General features: G+C 46.2%; 1 protein-coding gene across 2 annotated transcripts in view; it reads left to right on the top strand.

Moving 5' to 3' along the window:
- The first annotated feature begins 725 nt into the window (after positions 1-725).
- The window catches only part of LOC142582834 (uncharacterized), a 57,073-nt gene continuing 41,668 nt past the window's right edge, over positions 726-16,130 (top strand). Inside the window, exon 1 of one of the 2 annotated variants that reach the window (XR_012828501.1) lies at positions 726-1,073. The gene's annotated coding sequence lies outside the window, so the exon portion shown is untranslated. The remainder of the gene's footprint in view (positions 1,074-16,130) is intronic. The other variant, XR_012828502.1, reaches the window with a different exon arrangement.

Raw genomic sequence — 16,130 nt, 5'->3', positions numbered from 1 at the left:
GTGTAAAGTGTGTATGGGGGGGGGGGGGAGGGAGTGAAATACCTGCACGCTTGAGCAACTCATCGCCGTCCGAAGGCTGAGCCAGGTGTCACGGCGGTCGGCAACAATGAAGCAGAACAGAGCGACGAGAATCGTCGCTCCATGAAGATAAAGGAAGGTTTATCGACAAGCTTGAAATCTTAAGCATCCGCATTACCTTAAATTGAGCTATTCACAGCTGTCTGGGCACGGCTGCTCTGTGATGTTTTACCGAGCTGCCATGGTATCGGTGGGTCTGCGTCATGCGAAGAGTACGAAGGCTGAAAAAGATAGAAATAAAAGGCAGAGGAAAGGGAGGATTGTTAACCAGAGGATATATACGGTTGGCTACCCTTTACTGGCGAAGAAGAAAACGGGTACAAAGCTTGAGAGAATAGCAAGGGAAGAACAAACAACATAAAAATGTCTATGGGGCGCTGTCACTAACTGAGGCTCTGCAATGAAATACCAGCGAAATACCGCCTAATATTAGGTATCAAATGTCCAAAATGATCGTAGCAGTATAACTTCCGCCACGCTTCTATTCTTGGTCAAAATACGTCAGCTACGAAACGTAAATAGCGACTCGTTTGACCTTTGGTCCATAGCAAAAGAGTAAAAACAAAGCATGTTGCCGCCTGCTCGCGAACGACCACGTTACCTTTCTGTACTTTCCATGCGAGCCTTTCTGCGGGGACAAAACAAAGGGCACTGTTGCGAGCCGAAAGCATTCGTCCTGCTGACATACAAAGCGCCCAAGTTCGCCCGCTTAATCGCTTTTTTACGACCACCTGCCAGTATCGGTAGCTTCATCGTAGACGTCTGGACGCCTGCCCACTCCAGTCGTTGTTCTCGTCGCGACCGTATGGCGTAGTTAGCAAGCTATATGTGGAATACAATCGCGCGGGAAGCCCGCTTGTTTGGAGGCTTTGCTTTGCTTTCAGTAAACGAGGACGACGGAACGCTTACAAGGACTCCTTCTATATTGTGAGCTGGTCCGTAAAGCAGTGACTTTTGAAAGGAAGATATCTCTTCAAGCGTATCGAGATTCTCAAGTAAGCTTTTCTTGCTTATCATTTTTGCGAGTTGCGTACTCATTTGTTTATTTATTTGCAATACCCTCAGAGTAAGAGATATATTTCAGGGTGAGGGAGGGGGGTGATGACCACGCGAAAGTTTATTTAAAAAGAATGTTCTTATTATATAATTTTAGCGAACGTACACACAATATTATAGAGGTTTGCATGAAGATAAACGCGAAAGCAAGTAAGAAAGAAGAATTCTAATTGCTACAGTGCAGTCGAATGCAATACAATATTATACAATAGAGTCTAATTCTGTACCTAACTGCAGATGAACGGAGAAGAGTGACGCAACAACAACAAATGTGAACTCACAGAATGTTAGAGGTCGCGCTAACGAACAATTTGCGGCTTTGGATAGAAGTTATCCGGTCGGGAAGCCAATTCCACTCTTTAGCGGTTCTGGGGACCGACGAGTGCAGAAAGGATGTGTTCGACACAACGGGACTCCATCTTTATAAGGGCGGTCCAACCGCAGTGAAATGTAGCGAGGAGGAAGGATAAATTGGTCACGCAGAATAGGATGGTAGTACCATTTAAAAAAAATGCTTAAACGGGGGATTTTGCGACTAGATACTAAGGATGGACGCTTAAGAGTTGATTTTATTGTCATGCTATCTGCGCTACGGTAGTTTGCTAAAACGAAACGAACAGAGTTGTTTTGGACTTTTTCAGCAGCACGGTTAGGTTTTCTTGCCATGGGTCCTGGAAATTCAAGTTTTGGTCTGATGAATGACTTGTACAGAAGAAGGCTTGCATGTGAAGGCGATTTAGAGAAGTTCCGAGTTGTAACGCTCTATAACAGCTTGTTTGACGATGCTCTTATTACGGCGCCCCAATTAAAAGCATAAAATATGCTTTTATGCTTTTATGTTTAAAAGCATAAAAACTATAGTTCTCATATTGCTCTATGCGCTACGTGCAGCTGGCAGAGAGCCTAACGGTGGAAACCAGCACGTTTTTAATTGCTGATCTGTAGAGACCACCGACTGGATACAAGCGGCATTCCCTACAGCATTTAGAAAATGTAATAAGCTATTGTATTAATACTAATAAGCAGTTCTTTCTCTTGGCAGATGTAAACATCGACACGTTGGCCGACGACTCTTCTGCGCGTGACTTGATGAATCTCTTATCCTCTTATGGATGAGAAAATGCTATTTCTATGCCAACCCGAATTACTTCACAAAGTTATACTTCTATAGATATATGTGTTTCAAACCTGAATGCATCAGATTTCAAAGCAGGGGCTTTATCATGCGACACCAGTGACCATTTGCCTATATTCTTTGCCACACAACATACCCTAACCACGAACTATAAATGCAGCAGGCTTGAACATAGGGTGGTGAATGACTCCTCGTTAAGCTATTTTCATTCTTTAATTGAGCGGGCTGACTGGTCAAATGTGTGCTTACAGCAGGATGCAAATTCCGCGTATGAGGTTTTTCTTCGGGTCTTTCTTAGTTGCTGCAATGATGCATTTCCACTGAGAGAGTATAAGAGATGCAATCGGAAAATTAAAGAGCCCTGGATTGACACCGCCTTACTGAAACGCATCAAGAAGAAAAATAATATGTTCGACAAATTCATCAAATGCAAAGACGGTGACTTGTTCAAAGAATTTAAAAAATATCGCAATCAATTAAACGCTGATATAAAGAAAGCCAAACTTGCATATTATGAAGCAATGTTTGCTAGGATAAGAACGGATCCGGCAAAGATCTGGAGACAGGTAAATTACCTTACTGGCAGAAACCCACCATCGGTTAAAGCTGATCAAATAGTAATCAATGACTCTATGGGAGGCAAGACGCTAGCAGATGTAATTAACGAGTATTTCATTAATGCAGCCGTACCCCAGCCGTCTATTCAACAAAGTGGGCTCTACTGGCCTTCTCGTCGAGTAAATTCATTTGTTTTGGATACCGTTACCGAAAGAGAAATCAATGGTCTTATAATACGCCTAAAAATAATGTCGCAAGTGGGTATGATGAAATTAAAGTAGAACCCGTAAAGCGAGTGTCATTAATTATCAGCCCTGTCCTAGCCTATCTCATTAGTCTCACATTCTTTACTGGAGTCTTCCCAGATAAATTAAAACTGGCTAAAGTAATTCCAATACACAAAGGAGGTAGAATTGACGACATTACGAATTACCGGCCAATCTCAGTGCTACCGGTGTTTTCAAAGATTTACCAATTGTCAATCGATAACAGGCTGTCATAATATCTAACCAAGTATCATATATTATCACCCTGACAGTATGGTCTTCAGAAAAATAATACAACTCAGGACGCTCTTCTTGCCGTCAAGCAGCAAATAATCAGAAATTTTGAAGATCAGCTCTTGACCTTAGGAATATTTCTCGATCTGTGCAAAGGTTTTGATTCCGTTGACCACAAAATCTTAGCTATAAAATTAGATTGCTATGGAATTCGAGGTATCACATTGGGCCTTATCAAGAGCTACTTATCGGTTCGGCGTCAGTTTGTTAAAATAGACTGTAGTTCTTCAAAACAGCTTGACGTTAAACTAGGTGTACCACAAGGTTCGATATTTGGCCCGTTACTTTTCCTCTTATATGTGAATGACATTACGGAACTACAAAGAACACCCACAATAACAATGTTTGCAGATGACACTAGTTTATTCTTTACAGGTGGAACACTGCATGACATTGAACAATCAGTCAATCTGTATTTAAATGATTTATCCACATGGTTGCAACAAAACAAACTTCAGTTGAATGCAGTGAAAACAAAGTACATGATATTTAAGCCAATCAATAAGCATAAAAAATGATTAACTTACAGTGCAGAGGACATAATTTAGAACAAGTAAGTGCGCAAAAGTTCCTTGGGGTATGGTTTAGTGAAGAGTTGTCTTGAACCCCTCATGTCAATCATCTGCTCTCCGAACTCGCGAAGTCCGTTGGATGTATAAGAAAAATAGCTCCTCTTCTACCTCTTTAGCTAAAGCAATCACTATATTACTCCCGTATTCTATTCTAAACTTTTGTATGGCATTCTGGTCTGGGGGACAACGACAAAAGGCAACTACGATAGGCTATAACTGCTGCAAAAACGTGTCCTCCGGATTTTCGCGAACCACACCGGCCCTATTACTTTGTTGCCGACTCAACCACCTTTTTCTAGATTTGCAAATTTTCTGCAAATAAAGTCTATTTGTGGATACTGGCACAGGGAATTTATAAACAGAAACTCCACAGTATTTACACACCTGTCTTGGCGCAATATGATATCCGTAACCCCAAACGCAGAAATAAAAAAGTAAGAACAAATTATGGAAAACAAGATATGGAATATCAGGTAATAGACATGTTAAATAACTGTGCTTCTGTTTTGGATTTCTGCCTACCCAGAAAAACGTTCAAACGTAAACTGCGGTCAATTTTGTTTTCCGTTAAAATTGTCAAGTTACAATGATAAATGTAAATTTCCGTTTCAATTGTTGACTTCCTTTTAAGTATTTTTCGTGATATGAGCGAATCTTCAATGTGATTTTTAAGAAATAAACTGTCCATAGTGCTTAAGTACACCCATATTGTATAGGATGTGTGATGTATATATGTTGCAGGCTGTATGCGTGTACTATTTGTAACGCCGCTTCTCTTTTCTTACCAGCTCACTGCTGCACTGCTGTAGACTGCTCCTTTTGTTACGCCGTTAGCGTTATGCCTTTAGCCTCTGCCACCCGCAGGATGATGTGATTTTCCTGCAAATAAAAACTGACTGACTGACTGACTGACTGACTGAAATCGATAGATAGATTGGAAGGCATATATTGGATATTGGAAGACATATATTGTTGCTGGCGTGCATATATGGACGATGACATGCTACTGTGCATAGAGAGGGGGAAAGATATAACATTGCAGTGGAAGGTGAAAAAAAAGAAAAATAAATAAATAAAATGTGAGAGTAAACCTGGTGATGATATTTGCAGGTGAGACAAGAGCAACATATTCAGGCCTTTCTATATCATGAAGTGAAACTCGGTCAACCCTACGCGATGAGATGTGTGTCGTATCCAGCTTTTTCCATGTTTATGCGTTAGATTGAAGGACTGTTTTCTATAAGGTATGTTTTCTATGGCTACTTCAGATTCTCATGATGACGGGTACAACATGGGTAAAACCAAAGAAAAAAGCGCATGTGCATCTGCTTGTATTATTTATGCGGTGATCACTATATTAAAATTAGCGTGAGCCGTGATAACAACGAATCGTACATTCAAACATTTATTTTCTTCACTTGGAAGCAGCGTTCCACTCTTATTAATACTCGCGTGTCGCATTTGTCACCATCGCTGAATGCAACACTCACTGGGCCAAGCATTGCTGAAAATATGTCCTTGCTCACTGCCGCTGTGTGTTTAGTAACGCCATCTGATTATATTGTGAGCACTAAATATTATACACAATTCTGCTATCAAGGTATGATACTCGTGATTAACTTGCGGTGGTATCATCTGCAGGGTTTCCTATCACTTGCAGCTCACTATACCTGTGTTTATGTATAGATCCTTCAGCTTTTTCCTCTAGAATGCTTCTCTGAAAGCAGTTAAGAGCATCGGCGAAACTAAGGACCATGTATGCTTGGAACTTCCTTCGCAATGAAGCTGCACTTGTGCAGCTATTTAACCATGAATAATGCAGCACCTAGTGTAACCATAAAGTTACTGTATATGTTGACCTCTGTAGCAGCTGCTTCGTGGCACTGATAGAACGCAAGCATATGTGCACTCCCTTCAATTTCTCGGAAAAAGGGGAAACAGCAGTTGTCAACGCATCCGACCCCTCCTGTGGCCACTTCTTTGTTAGACGCAAGCCTCCAAAGGTTGCCAACAGTGCGCAGCATAAACGCGATAAATCGGTTCACTTCATTCCTATGCGTAATTCGAATTTTCTCGCGCGTGCCAATGTGCATGGTTTAAAAAGGCAGATAAATGTTTTACAAGGACACTGGTCCGCCTGGAAAGCAGCGTCTCCCACCGATTGCAAAGGCGACAAGCAAAGGAGAGCTCACAGTGCAACGTGCGACCTTCCACCTGATTCAGCTACAGTAACACCAATAAGCTGTTTCAGAATGAAAATATCGCTATGTAAGACTCAGGCACAAGGTTATGTACACGATATAGTTAGACGGTAGCCCAAACGCGACCAAGGTGGCGATCAGCCAGAATAATCACCACTTCGTTCATCCCATTGTCTTCCCTGTAGCCGCGCTGAGGCGTACTTGATGTGCAGCTGTTCCATATCATGACGCTCAGCAGTAGAAGCACTATTTCGGTGTGTCATCGACATCGGCGGTTGAAGGCGTGTGATAGGGCTCGAGCTTGACTACGTGAACGACGGCACTTGGTGCGGGCAACGACGCGGAGGAACCGGCAGGGATGACCTGATACTGTTTGGATCGCGACACTGGAGCGATCCGTTGGGAACTCGGCGCTGACGCCCGTGGTTGTACCTGGGTCGCAAGCCCCAAGGGTAGCGTTGGCCTGGCGGCCTGGGGTACAACTGGAAGCATCCGAAGGTCCCGGCAAAGCATGAGTCGACTGGTAACAACGAAACAACTTGTTTATTTTAACATCGCAAAGAGTTGGTGGTCAGGTTTGACCGAAGTAGAGAGACGGGAGAGCACTTCACTCAACTGAAGAAATCGGAGCCCTCCTTTTGGCGTCCGGGGGCAGCTGTTTTTATACTCTCGCAGTTGAGGGCAAGAAGGAACCCCTCAAAAGACGAGCACGTGAATGTACAATGGGCTAATGGTGACGCACACTGTCGTGGCGCTGCGCACGATCTCGTAGCACCCTGTCGTGGCGCTGCGCACGATCTCGTAGCACCCCGTCGTGGCGCTGCGCACGATCTCGTAGCACCCTGTCGTGGCGCTGCCGGTCGGACACAATGACTGTAACGAGAAGATGGTCCCTGCTTTGGCATCGCCTGTTTCGGGCACAATGACTGGAACGAGATCCCTGCTTTGGCATCGCCTGTTTCGGGCCCAATAACTGGAATGAGATCCCTGCTTTGGCATCGCCTGTTTCGGGCACAATGACTGGAACGAGATCCCTGCTTTGGCATCGCCTGTTTCGGGCCCAATAACTGGAATGAGATGAGGATCCCTAGGCGGTCGCATCGCCGCAGACGCGCCTGGAAACACCTGGCGATGAGTGTTGCGGCGACGACGATCGGGCCAAAATGTCTGCCGCCCCGCCGCAGTCGCGCCGGCAAAACCACGTGTCGCAGGCGAACGCAACAGACCGCCCCGCCGGGGGAAGGAGATCCCGATGGACAGGGGACTGCATCCGCTGTCCGGAGGGATGTCGCTCGATGATGCTCATAACCGAAGTCGGGCGTCCCTTGACGTTTCTTGAGCGCAGCGCACAGAGAAGGCCTCGTTCTCTCGTTCAGGTTCGCACGGGACACTGCAAAGTGACTTCGGGAGAGTTCACATTTTTGTTCTCGTTCCCGGCAAGCGTTAGAACTACGCTGAAAACTCAACCGCTCAGTCAGCAAGCACGGCACAACCCTCACTAAGCCCTGCCAGGCTCTTTCCCCTTTTTATACCACTGCCTAGTTCCTTACAGTAGTCTAGCATCACTCAGAACGCGTCCACAAATTGAAAAATTGCACTAGAAAGCATATCATCACTTTGAAACACTAAACAAAAGCAATATGTTAAAAAAAAATCCTGCCTCAGGAAGAAAAACATCAGTAACAAACAATTTTGAGGCTGATTCCTACGTTAGGGGCTTCGACTTAAGCCATCGGCGTTACCGTTGAGACTCCCCTTTTTGTAACGCACCTCAAAGGAATATTGTTGTAAAGCGAGGCTCCAGCGCAGGAGGCGGCCATTTTTGGGAGAGATGGTCTGCAGCCATTGGAGAGGGCAGTGATCCGTCTCAATGATAAACCTCGAGCCGGTTAGATAGCATGACAATTTCTGAACGGCCCACACGAGACATGCACACTCTTTCTCGGTGGCGCTATACGCCTGCTCACGACTGGTCAGCTTACGACTAGCATACAGGACGGGGTGTTCTACTTCTCCATTTTCCCGTTGGCACAGTACAACGCCCATGCCTCGCTCACTAGCATCGCACTGAACAATGAACCCTTTTGTATAGTCTGGCGATCGTAGCACAGGCTGGCTTGTTAGGGCACTCTTTAGGGCGCTAAAAGCTCTTTCCTTTGTCTCGTCCCAGACGACTGTTTGAGGCTCTGTTTTTCTTAGAGCATCCGTCAGGGGAGCCGCGATATCAGAGTACCTAGGGATGTACCTCTGATAGTAGCCGGCGACACCCAAGAACGACCGAATATCGGTCTTGGTGCGCGGTTGCGGAAAGTCTCGCACAGCGGCCACTTTTATTTCAGAGGGGCGGCGACGACCCTGACCAATCACGTGACCGAGGTAGACAACCTCGGCCTGTGCTAACTGGCACTTAGGAGCCTTTACTGTCAAGCCTGCTTCGCGCAGGCGGGTTAGCACTGCCCGCAAGTGTGCCATATGCTCAGACCAGGATGCGGAGAATATCGCTACGTCGTCTAGATACGGTAAAGCGAATTCTTGCTGTCCCCGCAACACTTTATCCATGAGACTTGAAAAACAGTATGGCGCGTTCTTCAAACCAAAACTCAACACTTTAGGACGGAATGTTCCCATTGGTGAAATGAACGCCGCATACCTACTAGCCTCTTCTGTAAGTGGAACCTGCCAATAACCCCTGACAAGATCTAGGGTGGAAATAAACTGAGCGCTACTAACTTTCTCAAGGCGCTCCTCGATGTTAGGGATCGGATAAATCTGATCCTTAGTGATGGAATTAAGCCTGCGGTAGTCGACGCAAGGACGAGGTTCCTTGCCCGGTACCTCAACTAAAATCAAAGGGGAGGTATAATCACTCTCACCTGCCTCAATAACACCGAGCTGTAGCATTTTCTTTACCTCAGCCTCCATAATATCGCTCTGGCGGGGTGACACCCGATACGCCTTGGATCGTACTGGCTCTGGGGAGGTAAGTTCTATATCATGAGTAAGTACAGAAGTCCTACCAGGCCTCTCAGAGAACAGACCTTGAAACTCTTGTAATAGCTGGTGTAGTTCGGTTTTCTGCTCGGGCGACAGCGGTGCTTTACTGATAAGGTCACTAATGACTTGACCGGTGTCTTCCCTGTTCGTCACTGAGCCTAGTCCTGGAAGCTCGACTGGAAGCTCTTCAGGAACGTTTATCATCATGCACACCACTGCTTCCCGTTGTCTATAAGGTTTGAGCAGATTACAGTGGTAAACTTGCTGTGCTTTCCGCTTTCCTGGCAGACATACCACGTAGTTAACGTCCGACAGTTTCTGAACAATTCGTGCTGGGCCCTCCCACTGCACGTCTAGTTTGTTGTTTAGCGATGTGCGCAATATCATGACCTCATCGCCAACCTCAAAACGACGGGCCCTGGCTGTCCGATCATAATAAACCTTGGCCCTCTGCTGGGCCTTTGTCATTGCTTCACCTGACAACTCCTGTGCCCTTCTTAAGCGTTCGAGGAGCTTAAGTACGTACTCCACCACGACTGGGTCGTCGCCCCTACCTTCCCACGATTCTCGAAGCATGCGAAGCGGAGATCGAAGCGAGCGACCGTACACCAGTTCAGCTGGCGAAAACCCCGTAGCCGCATGCGGCGCGGTCCTTAAAGCAAACATCACCCCAGGCAGACACAGCTCCCAGTCAGTTCGATGTTCAAAACACAACGCTCTCAACACGCGCTTCATGACGGAGTGGAGCTTCTCAACGGAATTCGACTGTGGGTGGTACACTGAGCTGTGTAACAGCTTTACCCCACACCTTTCGAGAAAAGTTGTCGTCAAAGCGCTAGTAAACACTGTGCCCTGATCTGATTGGATTTCCGCAGGAAAACCAACTCGCGCAAATATGGACAGTAGTGCATTAACTATCTCAACTGAGCTGAGTTCTTTAAGCGGCACTGCTTCAGGGAACTTTGTCGCTGGGCAGATCACAGTCAAAATGTGTCTGTACCCCGTGGCTGTTACCGGCAGAGGTCCCACTGTATCAATAACGAGCCGTCTAAAAGGCTCCGTAATGATAGGTACCAATTTCAACGGCGCCCTTGATTTGTCCCCTGGTTTGCCCACCCGCTGACAAGTGTCACATGTCCTCACGAAATGGTCTGCGTCCCGAAAACACCCTGGCCAATAGTACTCTTGCAAGAGACGGTCCTTAGTTTTCTTAACTCCTAGGTGTCCGGACCACGAACCCCCGTGTGACAAGCGCAACAGATCCTGACGATAGCATTGAGGCACGACCAGTTGATCGAACTCCACTCCTCGGCGGTCTAGATACTTCCGGTACAGGACTCCACCTCTTTCCACAAAACGCGCAGTTTTCCTGGCGATACCTTCTTTGACATTGCAGCGCACGTTTTCCAGGCTGCCATCCTTTTTTTGCTCGGCTATCAAAGCCGACCGGCTGACTTTTAGCAACCTATCAAGTCCGTCTGACGTAGGCGCGATGAGCAAATCAGTAGATAGCTCTTCTAACTTTCCCGCGTCGGGCGTTTCCTCTCCAGTATCTGGCGCCTTTAACGTTACAGACTCAAGTCTATTCAGTTCGGGCGTGCTCTGAATATCAGCTTGCTGCGCCTCTGACCCTTTTTCGTTGTTTGATAACGTCGGCCCCGCAACTACCGCCTTTGCAGCGAGCTCCCGAACCTTCGATCTGGTTAAGGCCTGAACACTAGCTTCACCAAACAAAAGCCCCTTCTCGCGCAGGAGGTGATCGGACCTGTTTGAAAATAGGTACGGGTACTGGGGTGGCAGCATAGATGACACTGCGGCCTCCGTCTCAAGCGCTCCGAAAGGTCCTTCAATAAGCACTTTTGCTACTGGCAGACACACGCTATGAGCTTCCACGGCTTGCTTGATCCATGCGCACTCGCCCGTGAACATATGGGGTTCTACGTAAGACGGGTGAACTACATCCATCGTAGCTGCGGAATCGCGAAGCACTCGGCACTCTTTCCCGTTTACGAGGAGGTCTCGCATGTAAGGCTCGAGAAGCTTCATGTTCTCGTCAGTGCTGCCTATTGAAAAAAACACAACTTTTGGTGTTGTTTCCGGACACTGCGCCGAAAAGTGACCCGGCTTCTGGCACGTATAACAAACGCCCGCTCGCCTCATCTCGAACCGCTTTCTGCGTTCGGCCTCGGCTGCCGCCGTCTCCTTAGGTTCGGTCGCACTGCTTCCACTCGCATCCGCACTACGCGTGTTCCCCTTTGCTCTCATGGGTGTGAACTTCGGCCTCTCGAACTTCGAGCCAAATTCACCCTTTTGACCGTCCTTAGCTCCGCGAGCCCGACGCGTCACAAACTCCTCGGCTAGCTCAGCGGCTTTAGCCACCGTACAAACGTCTGGCCTATCCAAGACCCAGTATCGCACGTTCTCCGGTAACCGATTATAAAACTGTTCTAGCCCGAAACACTGCAGAACTTTATCGTGGTCACCAAACGCTTTCTCTTCTTTGAGCCACTCCTGCATGTTCGACATAAGCCTATACGCAAACTCTGTATATGACTCACTTTTGCCTTTCTCATTTTCCCGAAACTTCCGACGGAACGCCTCCGCAGACAGCCGGTACTTTTTTAGAAGACTCGATTTCACTATGTCGAAATCCTCTGCCTCCTCTCTATCCAAGCGAGCGACTACGTCGGCCGCCTCGCCGGGTAACAAAGTGAGCAAGCGCTGTGGCCACGTTTCCCGAGAGAACCCCTGCTTCTCGCACGTTCGCTCAAAGTTAACCAGGAACAAACCAATGTCCTCTCCAAGCTTAAACGGCCGCATCAGGTCAGTCATTTTGAACAATACGCGTTCTCCTGCACCGTGTGCCTGACTTCCATTACGAGCGCGTTCCATTTCTACCTCAAGACGCTTCATTTCCAAAGCGTGTTGACGGTCACGCTCTTGTTGCTCTCGCTCTTTCTGTTCTTTAAGTTCGCGCTCCTGTTTCTCTTTTTGCTCTTTAAGTTCGCGCTCCTGTTTCTCTTTTTGCTCTTTAAGTTCGCGCTCCTGTCTTTTTGACCTCTCCTCAATAGTCTCAAGGCATTCCGACAGCTCGTCATCCTCAGCCTCTAACTCAAGAATAGCCTTTAGCAGTTCTGGTTTTCTGAGTTTGTCCGAGACATCCAGACCCAACTCTCTTGCAAGCTCTAACAATTTCGGTTTGCGCAACGACTTCAAATCCATGGCTGCTCTGAATGCTGCTTTCTCTACTGCTTACTATTGTCTTGCCGCAAACTAACCCGGCAGCAACGACAACCACAATTACCAGCTCTGTTTCTGACACTAACAAAAAGCCTGGCAAAGCTCAGAAGAAGAAAGTCCCGCACTCACCAAACCTCGCAGGCAGGAATTCCGCGCAGTCGTTCCGCTGCAGGCAACCAGTCGTCACACAGGGCTCGTTGCACTGCTCCCGGATCGTCGTTGAGCTGCTCAGCATACAGTCAACTGCATCTCTTCGCTGCTGGCCTCCGTTGTCGCGATCTCACCGCAGGCAGACAGTTGTTTGAAGTCGTAGGCGATCCCACCGCTGCCACCAGATGTTTGGATCGCGACACTGGAGCGATCCGTTGGGAACTCGGCGCTGACGCCCGTGGTTGTACCTGGGTCGCAAGCCCCAAGGGTAGCGTTGGCCTGGCGGCCTGGGGTACAACTGGAAGCATCCGAAGGTCCCGGCAAAGCATGAGTCGACTGGTAACAACGAAACAACTTGTTTATTTTAACATCGCAAAGAGTTGGTGGTCAGGTTTGACCGAAGTAGAGAGACGGGAGAGCACTTCACTCAACTGAAGAAATCGGAGCCCTCCTTTTGGCGTCCGGGGGCAGCTGTTTTTATACTCTCGCAGTTGAGGGCAAGAAGGAACCCCTCAAAAGACGAGCACGTGAATGTACAATGGGCTAATGGTGACGCACACTGTCGTGGCGCTGCGCACGATCTCGTAGCACCCTGTCGTGGCGCTGCGCACGATCTCGTAGCACCCCGTCGTGGCGCTGCGCACGATCTCGTAGCACCCTGTCGTGGCGCTGCCGGTCGGACACAATGACTGTAACGAGAAGATGGTCCCTGCTTTGGCATCGCCTGTTTCGGGCACAATGACTGGAACGAGATCCCTGCTTTGGCATCGCCTGTTTCGGGCCCAATAACTGGAATGAGATCCCTGCTTTGGCATCGCCTGTTTCGGGCACAATGACTGGAACGAGATCCCTGCTTTGGCATCGCCTGTTTCGGGCCCAATAACTGGAATGAGATGAGGATCCCTAGGCGGTCGCATCGCCGCAGACGCGCCTGGAAACACCTGGCGATGAGTGTTGCGGCGACGACGATCGGGCCAAAATGTCTGCCACCCCGCCGCAGTCGCGCCGGCAAAACCACGTGTCGCAGGCGAACGCAACAATACGTGACATCGGTCACTTGTAGCACCACGCAGTGTGGACCAGTGCAACGCGACAACAGCGTCTCGGAAAGCCCGAGGTTTGGTTTGGTTTGGTGTCTACGAATATGGCTTAACCCGCTACGAAGGATCGGCCATGAATCGGGCGGCAGTAGGTAAAAAGCGAAGAGCGGCGGGTGGGTTAACAAAGACGCACCACTTCGTCCTTCTCATCGTCTTCACTGCAGCCCTTTCGGAGACAGCCTTTATTTGCGTCTGTCCTGTATAAATATTGAGCTTTGAGCTAGAACAGTAGAAGGTTTCAGATATTATCGAACGTTTCTTTCGAATGAAATGAGGCTGGTTGACCGGACGTAGGAAATTCCCCAGCAATACCTACTGTAAGTTTGTGTTGGTCGCTACATTAGAATTATGATAAAGAATTTACAGATGTATCAACGTGTCTTATGGTATATTTAGCGAGTACCGTATCGAATACAATTAATCCGCTCGTATCTTATATTTGTATCTCAAGTACTTGTCGCCAAAGTATTATGTACCTGTACCGTGGTATGAGTGGAAGGTATATTTCTCCAGCAAATGAGGCACACAATTTCATCTAAATAGTTTTTAGACAAAAAAAATTAGCAGGAAACCTTCAAACCATACTGAAAAATTCATATGCCTCATAACTTTTATATCCAACAATCCTGTATGAAACGTATACGATCCCATACAAAAAACAATTTTTCCCATATGTCATATGATGTTGTTGGATAAGGAGTTATGGGGAATACGCGGATTTTTGTAGGGAATCGCGGAATCGGTAAATTCTCCAAAATTGGCCCATTTTAAAGGCGTTTTAAAGAAAAGCTATCAGTGCCGATTTTCCTGAAAATATTACAGAGTGCCTAACTAATACCCATACCTGTATTACTGCAAGAACATCTTGCTTTCTTTTGTGTAAAACTGGAACATTGAGCCTATTTTTACACCCCTATGTATCCATCGCTATGATCTGTGTAGTTCAAATAATAAAATTGAAATGAGGTTCAAATTGCATTCTGAGCTCGTTCTGGTGGTGGCGAAGAAAAATACTGATATTGTGTATTATTTGGCTCTGCTAAGCCACGAAATGAGTTATGCTTGAGTTTTCAGGGCTCCTTTCAGGGGACGTAGCGTAGAGGTAGCAAGCACTTCTGACGCTACTCTCTCTCTCTCTCTAATCATAATCATCGTGTCATACGTGCACAAGTTTTATTTCCTTAATATAAGATTTAAGTAGTTTTCAAGTATTTCAAGTAGTTAATCAACCGACTCGTAATTCCAATCTTTTGGATCTCATTTTAACAAAAGCTCCAGAAACTGTCACACATATAACTTACTTGGACGGATTCAGTGATCACCAGCTACTCCAAGTGACCATCGATATTCTGTGCGCGTCCACCGGTTTCACAACAAAGCAAATTAGAGACTACAATAAAGGTAATTATAGTATCATCAACTTAGAACTAGACAACTTTTTAATTGATGTATTGGAGCCATCCTTTTACAGGAGATCTGTCAACGAAAATTGGGTTCTATTCAGAAATAAGGTGTCTGCATTAATTGAAAAGTACATTCCTCTTGTTACTATAACTAACGATAATTCCAACCCATGGTTTACTAAAACACTTCAGAGAATGAGAAACAAGAAAAAACGCCTATATGAAAGCGCGAAGCGCGTACAAACAACATTGGCTTGGGATAAATACAAAAGCTATCTAAAAGAGTACTGCGCTGCTTTATTGGTCGCCAAGGATTAATATTTCTCAAAAAACCTAGCAGGAATTCTTACAAGCAATCCAAGAAAATTCTTGAACATAGTTAACCCTAGTAATAAGTGCAGTAATATTTCATTGCAGGATAGAAACAACTCACCCATTCCTGATAGTCAATGTACAACAGCATTCAACTCATTTTTTCACATCCGTATTTACACGAGCAGGTAGTTCTAACATACCTTTTGTACCCGATTTTGACATCAAGTACATGGCTCCCATCACTATCACTTTAAAAGGTGTAGTCGATCTTATAGATGACCTTAAAATGTCTTAATTCATACTCTGGCATAGATTATATCAATTTTACAATACTAAAGAACACAATACTAGTATCAAGCAAAATTCTGCTACACCTATTTAACCAATCCCTTACAACTGGTATGCTTCCTACAGACTGCAAGATAGCAAAAGTAGTGCCTGTCTTTAAGAAAGAGTTCTAGTGAAAATTACCGTCCTATATTACTAACGTGCATTTGCTACAAAATGTTAGAACACATTATCGAATCCAATATATATTCTCATTTTGAAGCTAATAACATTTCTTACCTGAAACATCATGGTTTCCGAAAAGGATTTTTTTGCGAAACCCATCTACTGGAATTCACGCCAGACTTGCACTTTGATATGAACAGCAACAAACAAATTGGCTGCATTTTTTTGGACTTCTCGAAAGCATTCGATGGTGTAGCCCATAGTCGCCTGATATCAAAGCTCCCTGCAATTAAACTTGACTTACTAACTCTACCA

Source organism: Dermacentor variabilis, chromosome 5 (assembly GCF_050947875.1).
Source record: "Dermacentor variabilis isolate Ectoservices chromosome 5, ASM5094787v1, whole genome shotgun sequence".
NCBI classification, from domain to species: Eukaryota; Metazoa; Arthropoda; class Arachnida; order Ixodida; family Ixodidae; genus Dermacentor; species Dermacentor variabilis.
Note: the sequence above shows the minus strand (reverse complement) of the source record. Positions and strands in the feature narration are given on the sequence as shown.